The sequence below is a fragment of the Ochlerotatus camptorhynchus genome, unplaced genomic scaffold (genome assembly GCF_037179485.1).
Source record: "Ochlerotatus camptorhynchus isolate MF236.1 unplaced genomic scaffold, CSIRO-AGI_Acam_v1.1 ptg000402l, whole genome shotgun sequence".
Taxonomy (NCBI): domain Eukaryota; kingdom Metazoa; phylum Arthropoda; class Insecta; order Diptera; family Culicidae; genus Ochlerotatus; species Ochlerotatus camptorhynchus.
Window position 1 is genome coordinate 2,462,176 of NW_027040888.1, and position 27,015 is coordinate 2,489,190.

At 42.8% G+C, this 27,015-nt stretch overlaps 1 protein-coding gene and 1 pseudogene across 1 annotated transcript in view; both read left to right on the forward strand.

Annotated features, from left to right (window-relative positions):
- Positions 1 to 27,015, forward strand: part of LOC135710800 (ATP-binding cassette sub-family G member 5) — a 59,977-nt gene that overhangs the window by 4,281 nt on the left and 28,681 nt on the right. The window lies entirely within an intron of this gene.
- LOC135710761 (histone H2B-like) lies at positions 20,635 to 21,004 on the forward strand (annotated as a pseudogene).

Sequence of the window (27,015 nt, forward strand, 5' to 3'; positions counted from 1 at the left end):
TCACTGAAGACCGACCTACCTTTACCAGAATAGGCCCGAAGTAGTCGACGCCAATATAGGTGAACGGGCGAACACTAGGTAACAGGCGTGCAGACGGGAGAAGACCCATCCTAGGCACCGTTGGTCTTGCTTTATACACCTTGCACCATTGACATCGCTCGGCTACCTTTCGAGCAACAATTTATAGTTGAGCAACGTAGAACCGTTGACGTATTTTGTTGACCACTGTTTCAGAATTGCCGTGTACAATCGTTCGATGGTAGCTGTCTATGATGAGATTGGTGACTCGGTGATTTCTGGGTAACATAACGAAAAACTTCACGTCACGCCCTTTCGCTGCAGATATCCGACCATCGACTAATAGAACTCCTTGTTCATCGATCATTAGTGACAGTCTCCACATGGGGCTTGACTTCTCCAACTTCATTCGTTCAGGCGCAGGCGACGTTTTGCTCTTCGTTAGTATTACCACCTCATCACGATAAGCCTCCGATTGTGCGAGTTTCCAAAGTAGAGCTTCCGCAGCCTGCAGCTCCTCTTGCGCCAAACCTGCACCGCGGTTGCTCACGTAGGATTTCTTTCGCTTTAAAAAGTTTACAAAACGGGTCACGTAAGCGGTTGTCCTTAGGACTTTGAGAAACGTTCGAAATTTATCGGATTGTGCAAGATAGCACGCTCGAAGATCTTCGTCGGTACTATCGAAAAGCTTTTGTCTGTTTAGGCAATTTTTCTTCGGGTAGTAGTAGAAAAGGTGGACCACTGAACCATGCCAACGTTACTTCAGAGTCTGACCAGTAGACGCAACGGTTGAACTGAACGGTGTGACTTTCCTTCACGAACGAGAGTAGACGAACACCTAGGACCGCCGTCATCAGCTCCAATCGAGGAATGGAGACGTACTTCAATGGAGTAACCTTCGTTTTCGCTGACACCAAAGCACATTCCACCGTCCCAGCCGACTTGACTACCCGGAAATACACTACTGCAGAATACGCTGCTTCGCTCGTATCGACGAATACGTGGGTTTCCAATGAATTCTATAGATTGGCAGTCGCATTTCGGAAGTAGCACCTCGGTAGTCGAACTTAATTTACGTGTTCCAGCCAATCTATCCACCTCTGCCAAGTTTCATGGACTTTGTCGTTGATGTGCTCGTCCCATTGGATTCCGCTCCGACAAATATCTTGCATCATAATTTTCCCGTTGTGATCAGTGCCACGATTTCTTCCCTAAACGACGTTGAAAAGCACAGAACATCCGCTTACGTGTACCACAACATGCCCAGAACGCACTCTGAATCAGCCTTCAACGACAAATCTTTCATTTTTTCCTTCGTTGGTTTCCCAAATGCTCCAGTACAGCTTGATCATTTGACTACCAATTTCGAATTTCGAAGCCTCCTTTCGAGTGAATCCATTTTACTTCACCTGCTACTGACTTTGCTTTCTCAACCGTCTCGAAACTGTCGAGATAACCGTCACAGTAGTGGCATTGCCTCCGATGCTCTCGGAAAACTCTTGCGGGTTCCGTTTCTTGACGAACTGTGCAGATGAGGGAGAACTGGTGGCTCCAAATGTCAAGACGTTCATCACGAAAACGACTTTCGCGGAACAGGAAGCTTTGTGAAGGTTGATCGCGTTCGATTACTTTGGCCTGGTGGAACTTTGATGTCTCCACTCACTACTACCGGATATTGACCGAAACGAAATTAGACGGATGGAAGTGGTATAAGAAGATCCGGTCCAGGGAGTAAAAAGGAATTCAAATTCGGGTTGCAGACGGTGCCTAACGGAAGGTAACAAATCCGTCTAAGATCGGCCTTGGCCAATTCATCTTCCGTTGCTCGACGGGCATACCCTTTCTCCTGGTACTCCGTCACTTAAGGAGCGGATCTCGCTCCATTCGCTTCTCCAAACACTCTAGTCGTCGCATGGCCATTGAGTAGCTATCGTGTAACTCTACGTAGTCGGTTCTCCACAGAAGTCCCGTCTCGAAGCGATCTCCTACTCTTGACGTCGTCTCCTCTATAATCTTGCGCGCTCTTTTCCCTTCTTCAGAATCTAGCACGTCCGGATGATTCACTCCACAATCCTCGGTGTTGAAGTAATCCTTCATCATACGGTCCAACCTTTCTTCCGCTTAGAGGCGAACCAGCCCCAGGCTGAAAGCCTCCCTAATAAAGATAAATTAATTAATTAATTTCTTCCGCTTCGCATTCGCACACGTGATAGCTATACTCATCCGATTTCTCGACTGGATCCAAGGTTCCGTACACGCACCATCCTAAGCGAGTCTTGGCAGCTACGATGCCAATACGTCCTTCCTTGATTTTTTTTTTTGAGGAACGGCTAAGTTTTCGGAGGCCCACCAGAAGCTTCGGAGTGACACTTTCGTAACTTCGTACTGGTAAACCTTTGAGGTGAGGATGGTTCTTTTGGATATTCGCAGGGTTTGTGATGGCAGAATCAAATCGCCTATTGTGCGTGCTTTGACCAGCTGGAACCGTTTCGTCCGATCCATTTCGGAAACATCAAGTGTTACGATCTGTGATTCCTCCTCGTTTCTTGTCATGTTACCGGTCCACTTGAAGCACAGTGGAGCTGTTGGCCCTTTCACTCCGAGTTCTTCGACCAGACTACGTTCGATAAGCGTTGCAGAAGACCCTTCATCCAGGAATGCGAACACGATGACGGACTTCGACTCGACGGTGATTCAAAAGAGTATGAACTGTCCGCCGTGATGATGAACATGATTCTCAGCCAATGCGAGTGCAGACTTCTTCGCTATTGCTTCAGATTTCCCATGCAGCAAATGGTGGTGCGAAATTGACATCCATCGATTCCGCACCTGTTCGAGCTTCTGCACGTGCGACGTCCATGTGAATTAAGACAGCTTCCATCGATCGTCCACCGATAGCTGCTGGAACTTCGTAAAGTGTTTCAAGCGATGTCCTCCTTTTCCATAAAACAAGCAAAATGTTTCATATTCAACTTTCTCTTTTATCGGCACGACGGCGACTTGGCTCTCGGTGTGAGCGTAGAAGAACTTTTTGGAAGAGATTTGTTTTTCTTGGCGTGTTGACCACCCGTATAGACGACCACCTTGCTTACCGATTCGACTACCATTGCCAAGAAGTTGCTGAAAGTTCTCAAACTCGCTTCTGGTTGGAACATTAGATGTTGCGCCCACTGAAGCTTTATGTTGGCTGGCAACTTTTCAACCAGTTCTTGAAGAAGAGCCGGGTTTGAAAGATGAGCTTGATGACCCGCTGCAACGAGGTGCTGTGTCAAATTCCTGACCGACATCCCAAATTCGATCAACGATTCCAGCTTATCCGGTTTGGGTGCAGGTGTCTCCTGCACGTTTCTAATCAGCGTTTTGATGATAACCTTAAGGCGGTCGTACAAGCCTGTTGATGATAACCTCAGACCGGTCGTAGTATGATTCGGGAGAGCAAATAGTATCGCACTGACTTGAGAGCATTGCCTTTCAAGCAACGTTGCAAACGTGCGAGATTTTCCACGTTGTTGAACCCACAGGCCGCAGAAGAGTGGTAGAAGCTACTGTAGAAAATCGGCCACTCCTCTGGATCACCCGAGAAGTCCGGTAAATCACGAGGCATAACTTACCTAGCAGCTAACTGTTCCGTTTATGGTCTTCTCAGATTAGGCTCCTCAGGATCAGGCATGGAAAATCATTTATATTCATTTCATGCATTCATTTACATTCATTTGCCTCTAACTTTTTTATCAACAGCATTCCGCAAAATAATGTATAGAGCTTTTGTAGGTTTTGATACTAGCTACAACTTTTGGTAGTAATTCAAACCTGTATCTCTTATGCATCACGAACTAGAGCGAGCAGAACTTGCTACTATTTTACAGTGAATGTAAAATATATTCACTGAAAAACAGTAGTGGCTTCTGTTCGCTCTGGTTCGTCATGCATAAGAGATACGGATTTGAGTTGTTAGCAAAAGTTTTAGCCAATAACAAAGTCTACAAAAACTCAGCACATAATTTTGCGGAAATCTCTCGATGAAAAAAGTTAGGGACAAATAAATGTAAATGAATGCACGAAATGAATGCAAATGATTTTCCATGCCTGTTCAGGATACCTTGATGGGGTAAGGGGGTGTTGTTTGATGTGAGGGTTGCCTCTAATTCCGTCGTTGTTCAAGCGCGGCTGCTCATCGTGGATCAAGCGGGGACCTGACTGGATTAAGCGTGGGGGCGGAGTTTGCGGCTGATCTTGATCCATCATTCCACTCGCTGGGGTCGAAGGTGGAGATGGATGATGCGGCACACTCGTGCTGTGACTAGGAAGATTCACACGCGGGTTGCGCGGTTCTTCTGGAATCTTTTCCTTAGTAAGGCTTTCCTCCCGATTACGAAGAGGTGGATCCGGAACATGAATTCCAGGCTGTTTCTTCGAGATGGAAGGTTGACCATGTTTAGTGGCTTTGTTGTCCCGATCTGTCGGAACTGGTTTAGGGATGTGAACAAGAATCTTTAGGGGCAGTATCAGATGCTTCAGAAACTGCTGTATTGAACTATCATCTTGCAGCGTTCCAGCGTTAGTAGCTTCTTCAAGTAGACCTTGGTGTTCAGGTCCATCATACTTGGACGAAATACCGCTGGCGTTTGGTAGAGTTGGATGAAGGCTAGTGGTATCGGATGATTTTACAGTGGATTTCTGCTTCGCGGAGGTATGCTTGTCAACCCAATCTTGAACATGCTTCGGTCGAGCTTCGATCGAGTTTCGATCTCGATCAAACGGCTCTTTACACTGCGGTCATCATCAGCTTTTTCCGCAAGCGACTTCTCCAGATCGTATTTCTCCTATGAGTGCTTCTTTTGCAGCGCCAGCTGCTTCCTTTCCAACTCCAGCTGTTTCTCCTCCAGTTCCTGCTGTTCAGCGAGGCATTTGCGTTGCAAATCTGCCCTCCGACTCGACGTAGTCGACCGTATCGAAGCTGGTACAGGGGATGGTAAACATCGCGAGCAAATCCAGTCTTTGTTTGCTACAGTTGCATCGACTTCAGCGCACGAAAAATGCCACCATTTGTCACACTTGTCGCAGGCCACGAAGTTATCGGGCCCATCAGACTTCTCACAAGCAACACAAGTATAGACTTCTGTTGTTTCATTGTCCACAGAGGACGCATCGGATTGATCGGATCTATCAGATACCATCGTAGATATTAAATCTTGAAGTTTTGTTGCGAAGAACAAAACCAAGCACTATTCCTGATAGCAACTTTGTTTGTTAATTGCTTCAAGCTGAAAACTGTTGAGATTTCGGTAAAATAATCTTAGTGTATAGTGCCTCGTATAGAGATAATTGTGAACTTATCTGTCTTCCATCCAGCAGGCCTCAATCACCTGAACAGCTTTGTCTAAGACAGCAACTTGCTAGATGATCAGTATCTCAAATTATAGCTTAAAAACCCATATTGATCCACCGGGCAGGTGAATAGAACATTTGTTACCCAGTGTAATCTCGTTTTTGTTATTATCTAGATAGACGAGGCCTTAATGGATATTTTTATTTTTATTGGTTTCAGTTTCTGCAGTGCTCAATTGAACAGCAATTGCTAGTTTGAATTGTAGTTCCAAATCATAATTCAATGATCAATTGATTTATGTATTCACGTTTATTTCCTAACATGACAATAATTTAAGGATATAATTGTGGTTTATATATCTGGAGCTGATATAAAATTTACGTAGTGCGAAGTGTATATAAATCACTTTCTTTTTCTTGGCTTACAACTGGCGCTTTATGACTTTACACTTAATCTGCTTTATTGTGCTCTACATACTTTAAGCACAATCTTATTATCTACAATCTTATTATATGGCAATAATATTTGACGAACCAATAAAGTTAAATAATCAATCCGCCCGATTCTCTTCATCGATTTTCTCTTTCGCGAATAACCCGACTGCAATTGAATTTCCCATTCAGTGTGTTGATTCAGGCGCAAGCTAACTATAGTCGCTATATTTAAAGTTTGACGGATAGAATTTCGACCTATCAAAAAGCGGAACCAATTCAATATATTGTAGACCAACAATTGAAACGGTACTACTATCAAGTTTTATAAACAAAACGTTGATTATTCTTTCCTCGCCAATCGAACGCAAATTACCGGCATCATCGGATAGGGGAAATTTTCCCCAGCCCAAAGATGGTGTTAGTTTGCGTAGGCGTGCCTTTAGTCACGAGAAAACGGGTTCCGGAAGTTTTGTTCGTAATAGGTGATGTGCTCTTTTCTGTTGTTGCTCGTGATTTGACAGCTCAATTGGTCAAACAGCTATTTGACAGCTCAATAGGTTCCCGAGATTCTCTCCGGTAGGCTGTGAATGTAGCGACTATGCCTCATCTTCTGTCGCACTGTCCTGTGAGCTTAACGAGAAATTCGTTTATGTTGCCGTGGAAAAGAGATAGACTCTTTTCAAATGATACGCAGGAATACAGAATTACATTCGAAAAATGTGCCATCACTGCCTAAGGCATCCCCATTAGCTACGCCAACGGGGCTGAGTTTCACGATGTACCAGTTCTAGAAGCGATTTTTAAAAATGAGGGTGATGTATAGACCAAGATTTAAAGCACTATCCTTCTTGTGAATGTATTGACATGTGTAACGTCCGCTTTAGATGTATGGGCAAAAACTGCGCAGGGTGCAAGCTATTTCTAAATAACCCAAATTTGAGTAGGATCTAGTCATATCCAGCAAAATTGAGTAAACAAAGTTGGGACTGACAAGATGGCGAATGAACAACATCGACCTAAATCCGAATGTTAGTTTGTTATCTTGTCAGTTACAATCTAGTTTGCTCTATATTGTTTGGCCCTACTTCTAATGGAAATGAGTAGATCTGACTGAAAATTGGATTGTCTAGAAATAATGTGTGCAGACAGGTGGAAAAATTCGCTGCACACGGCCAACGAGATCAGCCCAAATTTGATTTTACTTTACTCATAAATCGCAAAAAGTGCAGGAATTCAGAAAAGTTAACTTCATGTTTTCCAGTTTTTTCGCGCTTTTTCAAGCAAAAAATGCCACAAAATGATAACACTAACGATTGGATTTTCTCGGTCTATTGGTACTACTACTAGACTGTGTAAAATTTTCGTAAATTTTTCTCATTTTCCAGCAGATTATTAAGGTTTTTATTTGGGTTGATCTCATCGGTCGTGCACAAATTTGAAGGGACAACACCTGACTGGTTTCATAGAGCTTTTCGACGTCTAATCGGCGCACACTAGTGTACAATTTAAGTCCAACGAGTGCGAGCAAGAGGGAAACACATTAGTAGGAAAATACACCGTCGATTCATACATGTGTGATAGATAGAGAACGACGATTAAGCATCGAAAAGGTCTATTGGAATACGTAGGGTAGATGGTTCAAAACGCACCCCTTGGGTAAAATGGTCCTGCGCTGTTTTTCATAGCTTTCCGATTGTCAATTCGTGAATTTGACAATCTGCATTGATAGTTCAGTGCTTGAACTAACTTTCTGGCACATGCTATTTCCAGATTTAGTAATGGGAAAGCAACGAAAAACTGCACGGGGCCATTTTACCCCAGGGGTGCATTATGGGCTATTCTTCTCTACATTCCACGATTTTGCGTACGATTTCTTCTTCTGGTGCTAACGCCCAAACTAAACATAAAGCCTTCCTCTGACATAAAAAAAAAAAAAAACAAAAACACGGGGTTAACCGACATGCACGTATTAACCATATTGATCGGATAAGCCATCTCGACAAAATCTTGCCCAGATGAAATTGGGAATCGATTGGACTCTATCGATTGAGAATGTTTTATACAGGTGAGATAGCTTGTGTGGATGGCTATCGGGTGCAGACGGCAAGACGTGTGAAAATCGATTTTAATACCTATGTTACGCTTGTAAAAAAGGTAATAGGAAGTTCACATGCACACTGGCACACTAGCGTCGCATAATGCGAGAATTCTGCACTAATCTGCCACTGGTTTTCGTCACCAGAGCAACTTTCCCGAAAACAGCAATTTTATAGATGGTAACTTCTCAAGATAAGGTTATACAAAAAGTTCACATATACAAGAGCGCCCCCCTTGTGATAACATTTTGAATTAATCTGTCCACCATCCGAAGGGTCTTCGTAACTTAAACAACTTTTCTGAAGACAGAAACTTCCCAGATGGTCAGGATCTTGGAACAGAGCACATACAGGAAGATCACATGTACACTACCGCCAAGTAGTAAGAATATTCTGGACTAGTCTGCCCATATTTTGTGCCAACACAACACATCTTCTGAGCTTTGAATAGCTTGATGATAACATGCACATCATGGAATGGTATCATTAAGAAATTTATTGCTCTCCAAACTATTCTGGAGCTAGGATCCTGAAATTCGACCGGCTCAATATTGTCTGGAACAATGTCCTGAAAATCTGTATGAGTCCATGATGCTGGAGAGAATATAATGGTGCCAATAAGATATTCAATGCTCACCGAACTATTCTGGAGCTAAGACCTTAAAGTTCTACAGACTCAATGAAATTCTTGAACAATGCACTGAAAATTTGTATGAGTCCAGTCTCAAGAGAGCCTCTTGAAATGATGCACATCATGGAATGGTATTAATAAGATATTTAATGCTTTCCAAACCATTCTGGAGATAAGATTTTGAGGCTCTACAGACTAAATGAAGTCAATGAACAATGTCCTGAAAATCTTTATCAGTTCGTAAAGCTCAAGAAAGCTACACAGTTAGAAATGACGGAATCTATCTTTGACATAAAAGATGAGACGTAAACAAACATGTCATGTAAAATTAAGTGCTCCAAGACTGAAAAGTTCCAAAGTACGTATGGTTGAGCTGAATTTCGCGTCTATTATGACTCAAAATTGACGCTCGTATATGTCAGTCTCAGAGCACCTATTTTTTTTAAGTGCGTACCTGACAACATGCACATCATGGAATGGTATCATTAAGATATTAAATGCTCTCAAAACTATTCTGGAGCTAAGATCTTGAAGTTTTACAGGCTCAATATTGCCTCGAACAATGTCCTGAAATCCTTTATGAGTCAAGAGAGCCTCTTTTCCGAATACGGCTTTCTAGTGCATTTTGAGAAACATTTCAAGGAAATTCTGAGGAAAATTTAATTCTTAGTTTTATAGTTTTAGTTTTCTAAATATTAAATGGCTTCTCAAGAGATTTCCGTGAATATTCAAAGTGAACTGTATTAAATATAATGGAAATAGATTAATGAAAAATCTCGCGAAAATTTCCAAGAATTCATAGATAAAGGTAAAGTGAATTTAGAGCGTTTTCTGGAGGGATTTCCTAAAGTTTTTCTGCACAAAATTCCGATTTTCATGGATCAAATGTCTAGGGAATACCGGGCAGAATCAAAGGATGAATGAGGGGAACGCTGAAAGTGAAAGTAATTCTGATGGCAGCTCTAAATGATTCTAAGGAAATCATTAAATTTAATTTGGTTTTAGATCCCATACACAGCAATTCAATATCGAGGATTAAAATAAATTGTCAAGATTCTGAGGCTTCAGTGTAGAACATATTTCAAGATTTTGGTCTTAGTAAACTGTTCAAGATTATAAGGGCTTAATTCAAAATTCTTAGAGAAATATTCAAGGTACTGGACTTACATTTATTAATGAATATTGTAAGTTTAAGCTTCATTGCAATTTCTGGTTATTTTCCAGTTTTTCCCGGTTCTGTGGGTTTTCCGGATTCAGTGGACACCCGGCTATATCCTTGTCTCACTTCTGCTTGAGTGCTTCGGACTGTATCAAATATTTCGTATTTTTTTTTTTATTAACCATTTATTTTGTTTTATGAATTCTGCCACAAAAGTAACATTTCGCATTCATTTTGTGCATTTCGCGGAATAAATTTGCTGAAAAAACCTCCGTTTCGTTTCGTATTGATCTTAATAAATCTCAATCGGTTCCAAATCGGGTCCAGATCATCTTTTCATAATTTAAACCCATTTAGTTGAAAACTCTGATTAAAACCACATACACTTAAAAATGCAAACAAAGGTACATAAAACCCACCCGAAATTGTGATTTAATCTCAAATGAAATTTCCCAGAACAGCATGCTTCAGCAGCTGAAGTTCTCGAAAAAAGATCGTGACAACCGTGGACGTCATGCTATCGTGATCTTGTCTCGCTTGGGCCCATTACATCGTCTTCGTTTCAATGACCTCCGGGGAGTAGCATTTTCCATTCTCCATTCTTCACTGTAGAAAACCGAGAAAACCAGAAAAAAGTGCTTCGATCTGCACAGGCACCACCAAGCGAAGCGTGCAAACTCATCATGCAGTTCAACACAACCCACTCACTCACAACACTCGCCGTTGCTGTGTTGGCGTCGGTCTCTCCCATTTCGAGCGTTTCCACTTTGGGCGCTCGGCGAGTGCTGCCTTCTCTCGCACAACGAAGACGCTCGCGAGTTTCACAGAATTTCACTACACACTTCTCTGCCGCCTTTGACAGCTAGACGGTTGTGATTGTTTGGGTGGTTCGTTGAGCGCTTTCCCCGCGGTCGGCAGACGAAGGGAGGAAATCACTCACTTTGTTTGTATTTTCCTCTCACCCCGGTCAATCGGTTCTCCTAGTGTCCGTGTCCATGATAATGATGATGACGTTTATGACGGTCTTAATGCCGGAGGAAAAGGTGTGTAAAACATGCAAAAGATGAATGATCTTGCTGCCTTCAAGGACATTCTAGCATCGATGCTCTTAATCGACTTTCTCTTTCGGTGATAAACTCGGCTACAAAAACATTTCCTGACGTTGAATGCTGGATCGGCTTCGAACTGTGTGTCGAAAATATGGCTTACCATGACGATCCAAAGAGAAATTGGTACGTCGGTCCTTTTGAATAGCGATTGATCTATTCTGACACCTAACGAGATATTTTCTCAAAACAAATTTCACTATGAAAATGTACGGGGGTAAAATGTCGTGACATTTACCAGCTCTGTCTGAGTGTCTCATCATATACATCCTCAAATTAGCTCGCAGTCCAGGCATTAGATTGTGAGCTCTCCCATTCACTCACTCACGAATGTGGTGGCTGTTTGCCACGTTGGCATGTTCTTTATTCTCGCTGGCGGCTGCTGGCTTCGTTCTACCAGAAGCCGGTTATAATATCGTAGTAGCCCACGCCAACCAACCAACCAACCAACATCAAGAGTCCAACCGAATGCAAGAAAAATACAAAATAATAAAAAAAAAAAACATGTCGGAATGTGCGTGACTTGGCGATTGTACTCGTTTGCGTTTCGTGTAGTATCTGTACACGACGACGGTGTTTTTTTCCTTTCCCAAACAAGAATTGGTACGAGGAAGAAAAGCCCAACAACCAACGGCACGCAGGAGGGATAGCGAAAAAAAAAATTGCGTTGCACGTTGGCAATCTACACGTCTAAACCGAACTGTTTGGCTTCGTATGGTTACACATTTTGTCACGCTCCGGGTAGGCAGTGCGATAGCAGCAGCGAGCTTTGTCGGGTGGGTAGTGATTTTTTTTTTTATGTTTATCAAAGAAGCATAGCGAAACACAAAGAGACTGTCTCTGTCTGCACGATGCGATGCGATGAGTGAGTGCTGTGTGTTGAAGTGGTGGCTGGTGGTTGGGAACAGAATTTGCGCACGGTTGGTTCGAGAGGACAGTGTTGCCGAATCGCCCTAATTGGTGGCTGGTCAGCTGTTTGTCATTCGTTATAGAAGGGGTCGTTGGCAAGTACAACATTCAGGCCATTTGAAATTAATTGATTCTTAAAATTAAATAATGTTTACGCAATAACTTTTTTGCCTTCCTCGTGCACCTACATGGATATAAATCTCCTTATACCTTTTGGCAAATTTCTATTGCTGATTATTCATTAAATGTATAAGTCAACTAATAAGCAGACGCCTTGCAAAAAGTTAATGAAGCTCATGTGTCAAATGAAATTTATAAGCGGTCACACATACCTTTTATGCATTCTTATAGGACCTATGTGGTTTGTCTTATGGAATGTATAAGACTGATGTTTTGGCAAAACTGTATAAGTCTTCTCCTTTTTTCCTTTATTTAACGTCGGTCTCTGTTCCACAATCTATCCATTGATTGCCATCCGTTGACGGCAACCAAATGTGCAGGAAGGCAGCTTCCACACCTGCGTAGGATATCGCATCCATTCACAACACACATGGGCTTTTGCCCATGTATAAGTGAAACACATGAATAAAATAATTGATTTTCGTTTCGTGTAGTGGTACCGAAATGTAAGAATATTGCTAGGAAGACAGTTAAATGTCATTTACCAATTAACCCAGCTTGAGAAAATGCCAGTGGTCAGTGGTCAGTTTTCAGTAGTTTAATCAGCCATTCCATAGTAAAACAATACACAGAAAAAAAATTCTAAATTTTAACTATCGCGTAAAATCTACCTCCGTTTAATTTTGAGCTATACTAGGTATAAACAGCGAAATCGTTTACAAACTTGCATACAATATTGTATTCAACGGTGTATAGTGGTTCTCAGAATTTCTTAAAAGTTGTAATTTTCTTCCTTTTCGCAAAATATTAGACTCGTATTTTCTGTTATTTTGTCATCAGGATGACCATTTCCATGTTAGAGTGATAAAAAAAAATGTATTTTTTCAAATATGACTTAATTAAAAAAATAGAACTTTTGAACCACCTTTAAAACATCAAAATATCAAATGAAAGGTAATTACAAATGATTTCAAGGAAAAGTATAATGATATTTAAAATTTTGGATTTTGTATTGAAAAACATTGATTTTTTTTATGGTTTTTATAGTTTGTAGACAGAGGGCGCCATATTTTATTTCTTTTTTTTAGGCTTGTTTACATAGGATATAAAAAAATCATCGATGTGTTGTTTTTTCGTTTCTGGCTTATATTGTTCTTTGAAGTTATCAAGTTTTGGGTTTTCGCTCAATACTCCTATGCGACTAGACTACCATGCGTCGTGACTAGACCTGTGTGCCGATCACAATATGTTCGTGTATGGACCAAATATGCTAGCCACATTTGAGTTCAGATTACTTAAAATCGCTAAAACGTAGGACACTCATACATATTTCGGGGGACAATTTCTCGAATATAAGAAAAAATGAAGAAAATTGTACGCAGGTTAGAAGTGTACTAGTAGACAGACTAAAACCCCTTGAATGTGATATGGCCGTAGACATATGGCATCTCGAAACCGCGTTTGCTTGATACGTTGAAAAGGCTTCGTCATCATGTCTGCAATCATTTCGTTTGTTGGAAGGTACTGTGGACTGATGGTTCCTTGCTCCTTCAGTTGACGCGCTTAGTGGTACTTCATGTCAACATGCTTCGAACGTCGCTCGCTGGAGTTGGATTCGAGTTGCTTGATGGCGCTCTGGCTGTCCTCGTTCACAGTAACCGGAAACTTGGTGTGGATTCCCAGATCGTCGAATAGTCGTAATATCCAGCATAACTCCTTGCAGCTCTCCGTTATAGCAACGTACACGGCTTCCGAACTGCTCAATGTTAGGCAATCTTGTTTCCTGGAACACCATCGAATCATACCACCTGCATACCGGATCAGGTAGCCTGTGGTTGACTTGCGATCTTTGGTGTCACCAGCCCAGTCGGCATCTACGTACACCTCCAATTGCGTGGAATCGGCTCCCAGGATTAGCTCGTGGTCAATAGTACCTTTTAAGTACCTCAGGATACGCTTCGCCTCCACCCAATCAGCCTGTGATGGGCAACTAGTTTTTCTCCCCAGGATTGAAACAGCTGCTGCAACATCAGATCGAGTACACATGGCCACGTACAACAACCCACCAATCAAGATGGTTATTGGGCAGCGGGATCTCCTCCTTTGGATGTAGGTGGCCTGGGTCCAATGGTATAGCGGATGGCTTCGCGTTTTTCAAACCGAATCTGGTCAGAAGCTTCTGGATGTAGGCTCTCTGACTTAGTGCAACGTGTTTCTCGGAACGGAAGACCTGGATACCAAGGAAGTGCTGGATATCCCCGAGCGACATCACCGTGAAATATTGGTTCAGCTCACTAACGATGGCCTTGTAGTCGTTTTCAGTCTCGCATGCTATAATGAAATCGTCAACATATACAGCAATATAAGCGATTTTACCTCTGTTCTGCATGACGTAGAGACAACAATCGTTCTTGGATGGCTTGAACCCAATTTGTATCAGCGTTTTGTCCAATTTGTGGTTCCAAATACGGGTGGCTTGCTTCAACCCGTACAATCCTTTGCGAAGACAACAAACCACGTTTTCTGCATCCGCTGTGCATCCAGGAGGCAACCGCATGTAGACGGGTTCGTGTAGCTCACCATTCAAGTACGCTGTCTTGACATCTGCATGTTTGATAAGAAGTTTCTTCTGGCAGGCGACGGAGAATAGTGTCCGGTACGTTGTTTGCTTCACCACGGGAGCAAAAACTTCGGCGTAGTCGACTCCATATTTCTGCGTAAACCCTTGAGCGACAAACCGCGCCTTGTACCGGATGACCCTTCCGTTCTCGTCCGTTTTCTTTTTGAAGATCCAGCGACATCCAATGGTTTTCTTACCAGCCGGCAGCATGGTCAACTCCCAGACGTTGTTCTCGTACATCGATTGCAATTCATCCTGTATGGCTTGCTTCCACATGTCTTTCTCCGGACCAGTCACAGCTTCTTGATAGGTGCGCGGCTCGTCATTGTCGTGATGTGCAACCCGACTGAGCGTTGAGGTGGAATACCCTTCGTCACCCTGGTTGATAGTCGCTGTGTACCTACATCTTGCTCTACGTGGATTGGTACCGGCTCCTCCTGTGACTCACCTCCATCGAGTGCTTCTGCTTCATCAGCATCTTCGTACAGGCTTTCATCCGAATGTTCTTCAACACCGTGGAGATCTTCCTCTTCCATGATTTCACAATCGATTGCTGGTTCAGGTTGTCTCAGCTCCTCCGGTGTATCCATCTCACTACGGTTTTGATTGAATAGCGATAACGGAAAGAATAACGTACCTTCGTCCTCTGTGGAAATTTCCCTCTTGTCGATCATCGAAAGCAGGAATCGAGCATCTCGGCTAATCGTCACTTTGTTCGTCTTCATGCTGATGAAACGCCACGCTTTGTGTTGCAACGAGTAGCCGACAAAAGTAAGTTTTTCGGCTTTGGATTCGAGTTTCGATCGTTTGACTTTAGGAACAAATACGTATGCTGATGTTCCGAACACTTGCAGGTTCGAAACGTCCGGCTTGACTCCATGCCAACTCTCGTACGGAGTTTGATTAACCGCTTTCGTTGGCAACATGTTTTGCAGATGACTTGCTGTGTTGATTGCTTCTCCCCAGTAGCGATTATGCATACCTGCTCCCAAAAGCATACACCTGGCCATCTCCACCAAGGAACGGTTCTTTCTTTCTATGACTCCGTTCTGCTGCGGTGAATATGCTGCCGTAAATTGTTGCTGGATACCTTCACGCTTGAGGAACGTCATGATCTTCGAGCCACGATATTCGCCTCCCTGGTCGGATCTCAGCACTTTCGGCCGTCTGCCAAACTTCGTCTTCATTTTCTGCACATAGTCCTGGATAGCGTCAAATGTTTCTGATTTTTCTCGCATCAGATACAGCGTTGTGTACCGGCTGTCCTCATTGGTCCACACAGGTCACTGTGTACCAGGTCCATCACAGCCGTCATTTTCTTCGTTGCTTCCTTTGGAAATGGCAGTCGTGCCATCTTTCCCTGCAGCCAGGTCTCACAAGGCAAAACCAAACCGCACTGCCCGTCGCCAATTGTCGTTGCTCCAGTTCTTGGACTGCCTTGACATCACGGTGACCGAGCTTACGGTGCCAGTCATGCAAACAGTTCTTCTTATTGCAATGCTCAATTGCCGCACCCACACGTTCCTCCATCTGCAAGTGGTAGAGATCGTTACTACGCCTTGCTACAGCCGCAATCCGTGTACCTTTGACAATCGTACAGCCATTGTCGTTGAACTCTACCGCTGCGCCTTTCTGGACGAGTTTCCCGACGGAAACGAGGTTCATATCCAGATCTGGGACGTACAGGACACCGGTGAGCACGATTTGCTTCGCTTCGCTGTCTTTCCCGTGGCAATGGATCTGGCAGTTCCCCACACCTTTCACGAATGCTTTCTTCCCATTAGCGACAGTAACGAAACTTGGGATATCATCTCGTGGTTTCTCAACGGATACGAAAAACTTTCGATTGGCGCACATGTGGGAGCTGGCTCCAGAATCCACGATCACTGGTCCTTCACGAGCGCTGAAAACGAAATCCTCTTCAGTGGACTCCGTTTTTCTTGCATTTGCCTGTTGCTTGGCAAACTTCTTGGTTTCCTTGGCAACCGATTTTTCACTTCGAGAAACTTCATCCTGGCTCTGCTTCTGCCAAATTCTGCAGTCTCGCTTTTTGTGGCCGACCTTCTGGCAGTGGTGGCACACAATGGATTTCGATTTCCCGGCCACCTTCAATACCGCTGAATCCGCCGGAACAGTCCCTTTTCGCTTCTGCACCTCATTGATAATTTTATCCTTTACAAGGACCAGCGTCAGCTCGTCCTCCGACCGATTTTCGAGGGTAGTCGTCAGCGCGTCGAAAGAGCTTGGTAGACTGCGGAACACCAGGATTACCTGCAAATCGTCGTCGAGCTTCGTACCAGCGTTGGCCAGTTTTTAAACAAACTCTCGAATTCTACCAGGTGGTCCTCGATGTTGTCTCCTTCCTGGAACTTGAGATCGCAAATCCGCTTCAGCAGGAGAACCTTCGACGTTAGTGACTTCTTTTCATGTTGCTTCTCCAGATTCTTCCATACTTCTTTTGCGGTTTTCGTAGCCCGGATATGGCCGTGTTGACTCCTGCTCAGCAGCAGCCCAATGGTCGCACGCGCTTTCTGATCCCCTTCGTCCCAGGCAATCAGCTCCGCCGCGTTCGCTCGGTTTGCAGCCTTTTCCGGCTTGACTCCGGGCACGATGTACTTCTATAGTCCTTCGCGAACCAGCAGGAATTCCACCTCCAATTTATTTATTTATTTATCCAAGGGGGTGGCACATCTAAATCGCACTTCTAGATGCTCGAAAAATCTCAGCTAATGGCCATTGGCTCTATAGAGTGGCACTATAGTGACCATTCGGTCTACTGACCTTTGGCCTAGTAACCCAGCATCCACCATGAGCATTCAATATAACCTGTTTGATATAGTTCATGATAGGTTCTGGTATACATTAAAGATACATACCTCTTCTTCTAAACACCAGGAACATGTTCTGATGTGGTCTATGGGTTCTGGGTACTCAATATGATCATCAGTTATTATTTTTTTGATTTTAACATCAACATCACAGCATTCAGAAGCTCTACCTTTGACATATCGAGTTATATAATCAAAATAACACTACACAGATAATATCACTCATCGACCAAAGGAGGCATCGACTTATAGACATATTGACTTATGAGACATGGGAAAATGAAGAGTCCCCAGAATCCATCGAGTTATACAATATCGAGTTGTGGATAGTTGACTGTATTAAATTATTTAATGGTTCTCGGCTCCGTGGAGTCCTTTTGGCCATTTGAGCCTGACATATAAACTATTGGGAGAAAAATCCTTGAAGCTTTCTAAACTTCTCTGAGGTTCCTTTTGGATAGTTCTATGACATTTTTCATGACGTGGCCACTTTATTGGTCAATCCAGATTATCCGGCGAATGAGAATACCACCAATCGAGAATATGTATAACATGTTTACTGATACAGCGTACAGTGTACTTGATCAAGTCATACTTGGAGGATGATCCACTGTCTAATGGCTGTGCCTTGCAACAATGAGTGGTATCCTTTACATACATACATACATACAACATGTTTACTGATACCGTTTGGCAGTCGAGATATTCAATTTAGTCGCGGTTTTGTCAATTTTTGCCCAGTGTGCAATGGTTTGGTAATAGTCCTTTCTTCTTCAGGATTGTCTCCAAGTTGGCCATGAAAAGTTCACACAGGAAGGGTGATAGGGGGTTTCCCATTGGGGCTCCTTTCGTCTGCTTGTAGAAGTTACCTCGGAAAGAGAAATAGTTCTCTTCCATACAAAGGCGGGTCAGTTTAAGGTACGTCCAAACCTTGTTTCTCCATGCTAAATCCTCTCATTGTGCTAATAGCTAGTCCTCCAAATGGTTGATCGCTTCCTTGACCGAAAGATACCATAATCTCGTCCTCGTTGATGTCTCATGAAGATTGTAGTTGCTGGGCAAACTCCTGGGTGTTACTAACTGCTTTACTCTGGAACTAATTCGGCATACTCTGGAACTCTGTGACTAGCCACTTCGCTAGTTTGTGGGTGGGGGAACCAACTGCATTTCATTCCCCGGCTTGTGGACTTTGGGGAGACCTTTGATCCTGGGTAGAATGGGATTGGATTCCCGTAAACGACCTGCTCCATCTCCTAATATGAGCAGATCCCATCCACCATCACCATCGGAAGTTCTCTAGATTTCTTGAAAAATTGGGATCCTCTCAGAAGTTTCCGCAATTTTCCATAAATGAATAGAACTGCAATGATCCCCCTGAGGTTCCCCCAAACCTTGAAACTGCCCTGAAGCATTAATTTAAAATGCTCCCACATTTTTCTCATGTTCATTAAAGTTTCCAGAAGCTCTCGGAGTTTCCATGAAGTTCTTGGATATTCCCTAACGTTCTGTTAAAAACATGATTTGTTCAATGATATTTGGCTGCTGTAATTTCTAAGAGTGCAGATACCTAAAAAGTCCACCTCCTAATAAATCATCAAAGACGCTTTTCACAATCAAAAGCCGGTAACTGGCAACCACTGGTCGGTACCAAGAAAAAAAATCACACTCGTTCGTGCTTCTTCTACATCACAGCGTATACGTTCCTCCCTCTTCGCCTTTTCCGCCAACCCAGCTTTCCTCATCCGACAAAAAAATAAAACAACTCGATCTCTTCTTCTCTCTCACTGTCTCTGTTTCTGTGTATCACACCACCTCACGTCCAGACTCGTTCACTTCCACCCCAATCCTCAATCTGCTCTCATCAAGCTCACCCTGAGCTCGCGGCGCACAGTGGGGTAGTTCCGTATTCCAGCTGGCCAAAAATATTAAAACACCCCAACTAGTAAAAACACTCTTTTACAGTAGAATTATAATGATTTCAGGCCAAATGGCGCGGGGTCAGATTTTGGGAGGAAGGGTTTTCATTTGAAAAAGTATTGTTATAACCACAGACAAACAGACATAACACATTGAATATTTCTCACTGTCAAACATCGTCGCTAAAACATTACCACCATTTGTTGAGCACAGTGGTGGGTAGTACACGCTGAACAGATGGCGGTAGCGTGTAAACGTCAAACGCAAGGGAATTGACTATGCGCGCCGCAGATGGTGGTACTACCAACTACGATACTTTTAAATTGACCGTTAAATGCTTGTTCGATGAACAACTTACGAGTGTTATGTCTGTTTGTCTGTGTTATAACTATAGATACTTTAGATTCCATAGATAAGCGGAGGCAAAGTAGAATGTAGCCACACGTCATCATGGTGTTTTTTGCCGGAGAATTGTAATATGATGAGCACAAAACGCTTTCCACACTCCACATTCTGATTTATTTCGCGGAAACGGAAGAAGGAAATATAACGCAAACCACTCCTCGATTCATTGTTTTGACGTAGGACTACGTCTTTGATTTCTATATGGGGGTACACTTTGTGAAAATTGAAAATGGAACATGTAACAAATTATGAAAGATTTTGAACGTTAATAACTCAGCTGCCTCTGAACCAATTTCAATAATTTTATAACCAATCGATCAGGGCTACGCTTACGCATCGATATCAATGATTTTGACTGTTTATGTTCAACAAGAAACTATTGAAAAAGTAGTAAATGTCAAGCATTGTCCAAAAGCGTCGAAATAATTAACAAATCCACCAATTACGTACATGCATATGCTGCTTCCCCAGCACAGTCGTCAGAGAGTAGTAAGTAGACGAAACATGTCGATATAGCATTACAACGAGGTTCGGTAGTTTAGTGGTTACCGTTTAGTGGTTACCGTTTCTGCTTACTGAGCAGAAGGTAAGGAGTTCAATCCCCTACTCCCCCTTGCAATTTTTCACTTTGCCTTTTTCTATCCCCACTAGATTTAAATAAAGAATAAATTCTGCTTTAACCGATCGCATCACTTACCACAGTGAATCCTAATCTAAAAATAACCTACCTGACTTACACTACTATCCTTCCCGAGATAGCCGTGGAGATGTAGAGGTATTCTCGGTCTCTAGTAACAACCGGACGTCAAACTAATCATCCTTCCCTCCCCAAAAGACCGGGAGAACGTGGCCGGCGCTGTGAATTGATCTATAGAATGAATTAATATGCTTGTACATTGAAGATGGAAAGCTTATCCCATGCACCCATCTATGTAGTTCTCTGTGCAAGTGGATTAGTTGTGATCATTCACGGAGGAGCAACTACGAAGTGCACGGTCAGATAACGTTAACTCGACGGCAAACACATTCATTGATACGTTTATTGTTGTGGATGATAGAAGAGCATAGCAAAAATACAGTGGGAAGCAAAATACTGAAAAGGGGAGGAGTTTTGCTTCTTATGCTACGGGCACAAAACGAGACACCACCGTCAAAACGACTATCAGTTATTCTCTACAGAAGCGAACAGCTAAATTATGGCACCGAAAACCAGTGGAAAGGCCGCCAAGAAGTCCGAAAAGGTGCAGAAAGTCATCGTCAAGGGAGAGAAGAACAAGAGGAGACAGCGCAGGAAAGAAAGCTATGCCATCTACATCTACAAAGTGTTAAAGCAGGTCCACCCGGACACCGTCTGCTGCTGCCGGGTGAGTTGGCCAAGCACGTTGTCTCTGAAGGAACCAAGGCCGTCACCAAGTACACTAGCTCCAAGTAAATTCGTACCATCCAAACAATCAATCGGTCCTTTTCAGGGCCACAAATCGATTTCCAACGAGAAAGAGGTTTTGATGATTTATTGAACTTTTAAATGTTCGAAAGCAGCGTTAGCAAAGTTCGCGATAAGAAATCAGTTGATTTGCCTTATGAAAATAATGTTGACAAAAAGAATAAGAGGTTGCATCCATGACACGACCGTACGGTTTTGACGTAGGACGTCTGTGATTTCTATATGGGGGTACACATTGTGAAAACCGAATATGGAACATGAATTAATTGTGACACGCTTGGCATGGATGGCGAACAGACCGACCAGATAGCCCTCGCTGAATTCCTGTAGGGTCATTAACGGCCGAGCTCTAGAAGCGCAGATCGGTCTTGAAGTCCTGGGAGATTTCACGGACCAGACGCTTGAAAGGCAATTTGCAGTCAGCAGCTCGGTCGATTTCTGGTAACGACGAATCTCACGCAGAGCGACAGTTCCTGACCGGTAGCGATGAGACTTCTTCACTCCTCCATCTGTTTGAGAGGAGCCTTTCCTCCTGTGGACGAGCGGTCTGCTTGGTGCGACCATTATACGATGTGGATACGTTGAACGCAATCTGTTGAATAAAAAATTTAATTACCCAGCTTAATCATGGGCATTGGCTCCAAGCAATATTTCATCAGATTCAAGACAAATCTGTACGATAGTAAATAGAACAGAAAATGAAAATATGAAAATGAGGTAAGGAAAATATTTAAAATATGGTTCAGATTAATACCCGGCTGAATAAAGATACACATTACCATTTATTATATAAGACCACGTAGTCCTACGTCACCATTGCGTACAACCCCATAGGGCTCTCCCTTGTAGTTTTTCAGTTATTTTGGGCACTGAAAATAGTTGGAACGAGAACATTAAATTGTAATTGTAATTGTAATTGTTATTTATTATCGTAACGTTAGCCTGTCGGTTACACCATTGCTCAGGTCAAGGAAAACACAACATTTGATTTTTAACTAAAGGAGAACAATAAGTCATTAGTGGAAGTAGCTTTCTTAGTAGGTATGTAATTCTTAAACTAGGTTTGAGATCCTGTTGAGAGCGCTGTCTTGAATGCGCTGATCGTTGTCTGTCGTCGTGTTGCTAGAGGGAGCTGGTTCCAGATGATTGCACCTGCGATCATCACACTCTTCTTCTTCGATGTGGTGTGATGGGGAATCGCAAAGCAGCGGGCCCGCTCAAGCTGTCCTCTTCTCAGGTGTTGCTGCAGATAAGGTGGGAAAGTTCCTGCATACCCTTGGCGAATAAAACAGCTGATTCTATTCCGGTAATTTGTGTCCAGGTCGTGTCCCAAAATAGAGTTCCTTACAGCAGCAGTGGATTCTCTGCGTCTGAGGCCATAGACAAAGCGAACTGCTGCCTTGAAACAACGGTTTAGTTGATCACGGAGCGCTGATGACAGCCCAGGATAGTAAGTGACGTCACAGTAGGTGAAAAACGGCACTTCAGGTTGCGATCCATCCTTAGACCAAGATTCACTACGTTGTCAGACAAAATAATGTGTTCTCCGCAGAAAACGATGTTAGTGGTTGGTGCTACCGCTCCTTCTTTGCAAAAAATAATTGCTTGCGTCTTCTTCGGGTTGGGGAAAAGAGAGTTCTGCCTGGCCCATCGCTCTATGCTTTCCAGATCGTTGTTTATGGCTTCGACGAGTTGGTCTACGTTTTGGATGGCACCAGAAATGTAGATCTGTAGGTCATCAGCGTAGAGCTGATAACTGCATCTCAGTCCACGGGGAAGGCTATTGATGTAGAGGCTAAATAGCAAAGCGCTCAAGCACGAGCCCTGGGGTGTACCATCTATCACTGATCTCTGGGAGGACATCACATTTCGCATGCATTGTCGGTGAAAGAAAATTCCTCTCGAAATTTCTCTGTAATTTGCGATGATCAACACAGTTGAAGGCCAACGAAAAGTCAACCAGGACCATAACTGTACACTGCTCATTGTCGAAATGGTCATAAATATCGTGCGTCACTTTTGCCAAAGCTGTTGTTGTGCTATGGCCCTTTCTGTATCCTGATTGGTTCGATGTAAGCAACCTGCGATCGTCCGCTTCCACGTGCCCAACAAATTGGTCGAGCAGGATCTTCTCGAGAATCTTGGAGATGGCAGGGAGAACACTAATTGGCCGAAAGTGTTTAGGTTCAGTCGGAGTTGTTACCTTTGGTATGGGCGTGATGAGACCTTTTTTCCAGACGGCAAGGAACGATCTGGCATCAATCACCGCATTGTACAGGTGAACCAGTACAGGCAGTACGAACGGGACCAACATCTTAACGAATGAGATAGGGATTCCATCTGAACTTGCAGCATTGGTTTGAACTTCCATAATCTTGCGTTGGCTGTAGTCCTTCGGAATTCGATGCAGTCCGTAGCGGTACGGTGCGCCGGTTCAACTTCTGCTCTATTGTCAGTCACAAGCAGTCGATGTCCCTCGCAGAAGAAACGGTTCATCTCATCAGGATCAGCATGTTCAGCGGCAACGTTCTTCTTGGCGTTGTTATGCACACCCTCACGCCGGAGGTTGCTCCAAAGCTTTTTTGCAGGGAGGTTGTGTGCAAAATGCGTTTCCCCGTATCGCTTCTTTGCTGCTGAGATCAACGATGCTGCCTTACTGCGTTTTCGTACGAAGTCGTTCCACTGATTGTCGTTCCTTCTCCTGTTGGGATTTCGCGTGTAGAGTGCGTGTGCTAGGTCTCTCGCGGCAATCGCCCTTTCAATTTCTGTTGTAATCCATGGCGTACGTGCATCTTTTACAACAATTTGTCTGTCCATTAGGTTTTGCAGTTTGGTTGTTATTGTCTGTGCTTTAGTGTTAACGTCGTCGATGTTGAGTGCCTCTCTGAAGTCCATTGTTTGGAAGTCTGCCTGAAGTGCAACAACATCAACATTACGGAAATTTCTGACCATAATACGCTGAGGTGCTGCTTTTCTAACTTTAACGTCGGAGATCAAGAAGACGTTATCATGATCTGAGAGGCTCGAGGATTTTGTCTTAGCTGTACGTATAGATTCAGGACTGTCTGTGATGAGTAGATCGATTGTCGTTGAACTTCTTTCTGCTATTCTTGTGAGTGGTGTTGGTAGGATGGTAAGGTGGAAGGCATCGTGAATACGGATGAGCGATCTCAGATTTCCTGATGACTGTTGAGCAGTGACGTTGATGTAAAAGTCTCCGGCAACGAAGATTCGGTCGAAGGCGAAATCCTGGACATCGAATAGGAGCTTCTCGTACTCTCGTGCAAAATGCGGGTTCGAAACGGAGGGATTGTAGATGGTGACGATTACAACGTTGAGATCGTTGATTTTCACCTTAACGACGAGATACTCGAACCTTTGCGCTAGAAACACGTCTGGATCGTATGTAGATTTGAGTACTGGGGTTGCCGTCAGACCTTTCAACACGTAAATCCCGATTCCTCCACAGGATTTGCTTCCACGGCCTCTGTTGGATGGTAATGAATGTTTCACGAAGTTGTAAGCTGGTACACGGACTGGTCCAACAGGTGCAGAGGATTTTAGTTTCGTTTCCGTGACTGCGAAGAAGTGGTATTTCGTCCTGTGAAGCAGTAGTTTGAGCTCGTCGATGTGGTTTTCAAGTCCTCGTACGTTTAGATGTCCAAGTCGTAGATTAGAGATTTTATTGTTCGGCATATTTGTTGGAGATATTCGTATTTTGAGAAAGGTTAGCGTGTGGTGGGTGGTCATTGTTGGGATGATACGTCTGCAGACAAGGCGTCAAAAAACACTGAGGACTCATCTATGCTGGCATCAGTCCCAGTTAGCTTGAGCAATTCGTTGCAGTCCATTATTGGAACATAACGCTTCTGTCCGGCCAGCCGCACAGATATCTTATCGTTTCGGACGAAAATGGACTGCACTATTTTCTTTTGCTTCAGCCTCAGGGCCAGGTTGCGGATGCGGAAAGCTAGAATGGAGAGCATTTCATTTACTGTGAAGCGATATTCTAGTGGGGCTGCGGATTTAACACACTCAATCAATTTACTGCTGCATAGCAGTATTCACAAACACAAACACAACAGAAGGTTCTGGCTTCTACGCGCACGACGCGGATAACGAACTTTTCGTCCGAAACAATTACCGGGAAACTTTTGGAAATGATTATAATGTTTTCAGAGATGATCGTGACTTACTCGAAACCCAAAGAATGTCAGGGGGTGGAGTTCTTATTGCTATTTCTTCAAAATTTATTTCAGAACTTATTGTCTCATCAAAAGTAAAAGAATTTGAGCATGTGTGGGTAAAGACAAATATAGCTAGTGAAACTCATATTTTTGCCACAGTCTTTTTTTCCCCCAGACTACGCTTGTAAGTCCTCGTATGAAAACTTTTTCCAAATAGCTGAAGAAATCGTATTTCAATTTCCCCCTGAATTCAAAATTCATATTTATGGAGATTTCAATCAACGCAATGCTTCCTGATTCAGATCATGAGAGTTTTCTTCTCCCAGCCATTGGAGAAAACGAAACATTACAATTTATTTTTGAAAAAATGGCGTTTTTAGGATTAAACCAAATAAACCATGTAAGAAACCAACAGAATTGTTTCCTAGATTTCTTGTTAACGAATATACATGAAGATTTCTGTGTAAGTAAATCTATTTCTCCTTTATGGAAAAATAAAGCATTTCACACAGCAATCGAGTATTCCATATTTGTTCATGACAGTCAACACCCCAACGACAGTGAGTATGAAAATGTGTTCGACTACAAAAATGCTAATTATGATAATATTAAAAATAAATTCAATGAACTAAATCGGAAAACCATTTTGAAGGATCAGGTAAATGTTGAATGTGCAGTGGAGATTTTTTATAAAATTCTGTTTGACGTAATTCACGAGGAAATTCCAATAAAAAGGAGACGACGCAATTATACCTCCAAATATTCGGTTTGGTTCAACAATCGTATAATTAACTTGAAAAATCGTAAACAAAAAGCTCACAAAATATACAGAAAACATAAAAATCGTGATAATCTCGAAAAGTATTTAAGTATTTGTTATCAACTAAATGATGCAATTTCTTTGGCGCTGTCTGAGTATAACATAAAAACTGAGAATAAAATTAAATCATGTCCAAGAAACTTCTTCAATTACGTCAACACTAAAATGAAATCGTGCAGCTTTACATCAAAAATGATATTGATGAAAAGGAAGGTAATAGTTCTGATGATATATGTAATCCGTTCGCCACTTTTTTTCAAGAAACATACACGAAATTTTCAGATAATGATCGTGATTATGAATATTTTTCTTATTTTCCTGACTTTCCAACTACTGTTGGCGTTAATAACATTTCGGTTCATGATATTTGGAATGGCCTACGAGATTTGGACGCCACTAAAGGTTCAGGACCAGATGGAATCCCACCTATTTTTATGAAAAACTTAGCAACTGAACTCACAACCCCTTTATTCTGGCTATTTAATATGTCGCTTGAATCCGGTATATTCCCGAAGGAATGAAAAAAAAAAACCTTATTTAATACCCATATATAAATCAGGTAAAAAATCCGATATTTGAAATTATCGTGGGATTGCTATCATTTCGTGCATTCCAAAACTCTTCGAATCAATTATAAATAAAAACATTTTTGGCCAAATAAAACAAAGAATAACTAGTGCACATTACGGCTTTTTTAAAGGCCGTTCAACCACCACAAATCTTTTGGAATTCGTGGACTTCGTATTAAATGCAATGGACAGAGGTAACCAAGTAGAAGCGCTATAAACAAACTTCAGCAAAGCGTTTGACAGAATTGATATCCCAATGCTGATTTTTAAATTAGAAAAAAATGGGAATTGAGAGGGAGCTCCTCACCTGGATTAAATCGTATTTAGTTGATCGCCAGCAAATTTAAAGATTCAACGAGAAAACATCCAAGCCAATTCATGTCACGTCAGGGCTTCCACAGGGCTCGCACCTAGGTCACCTTC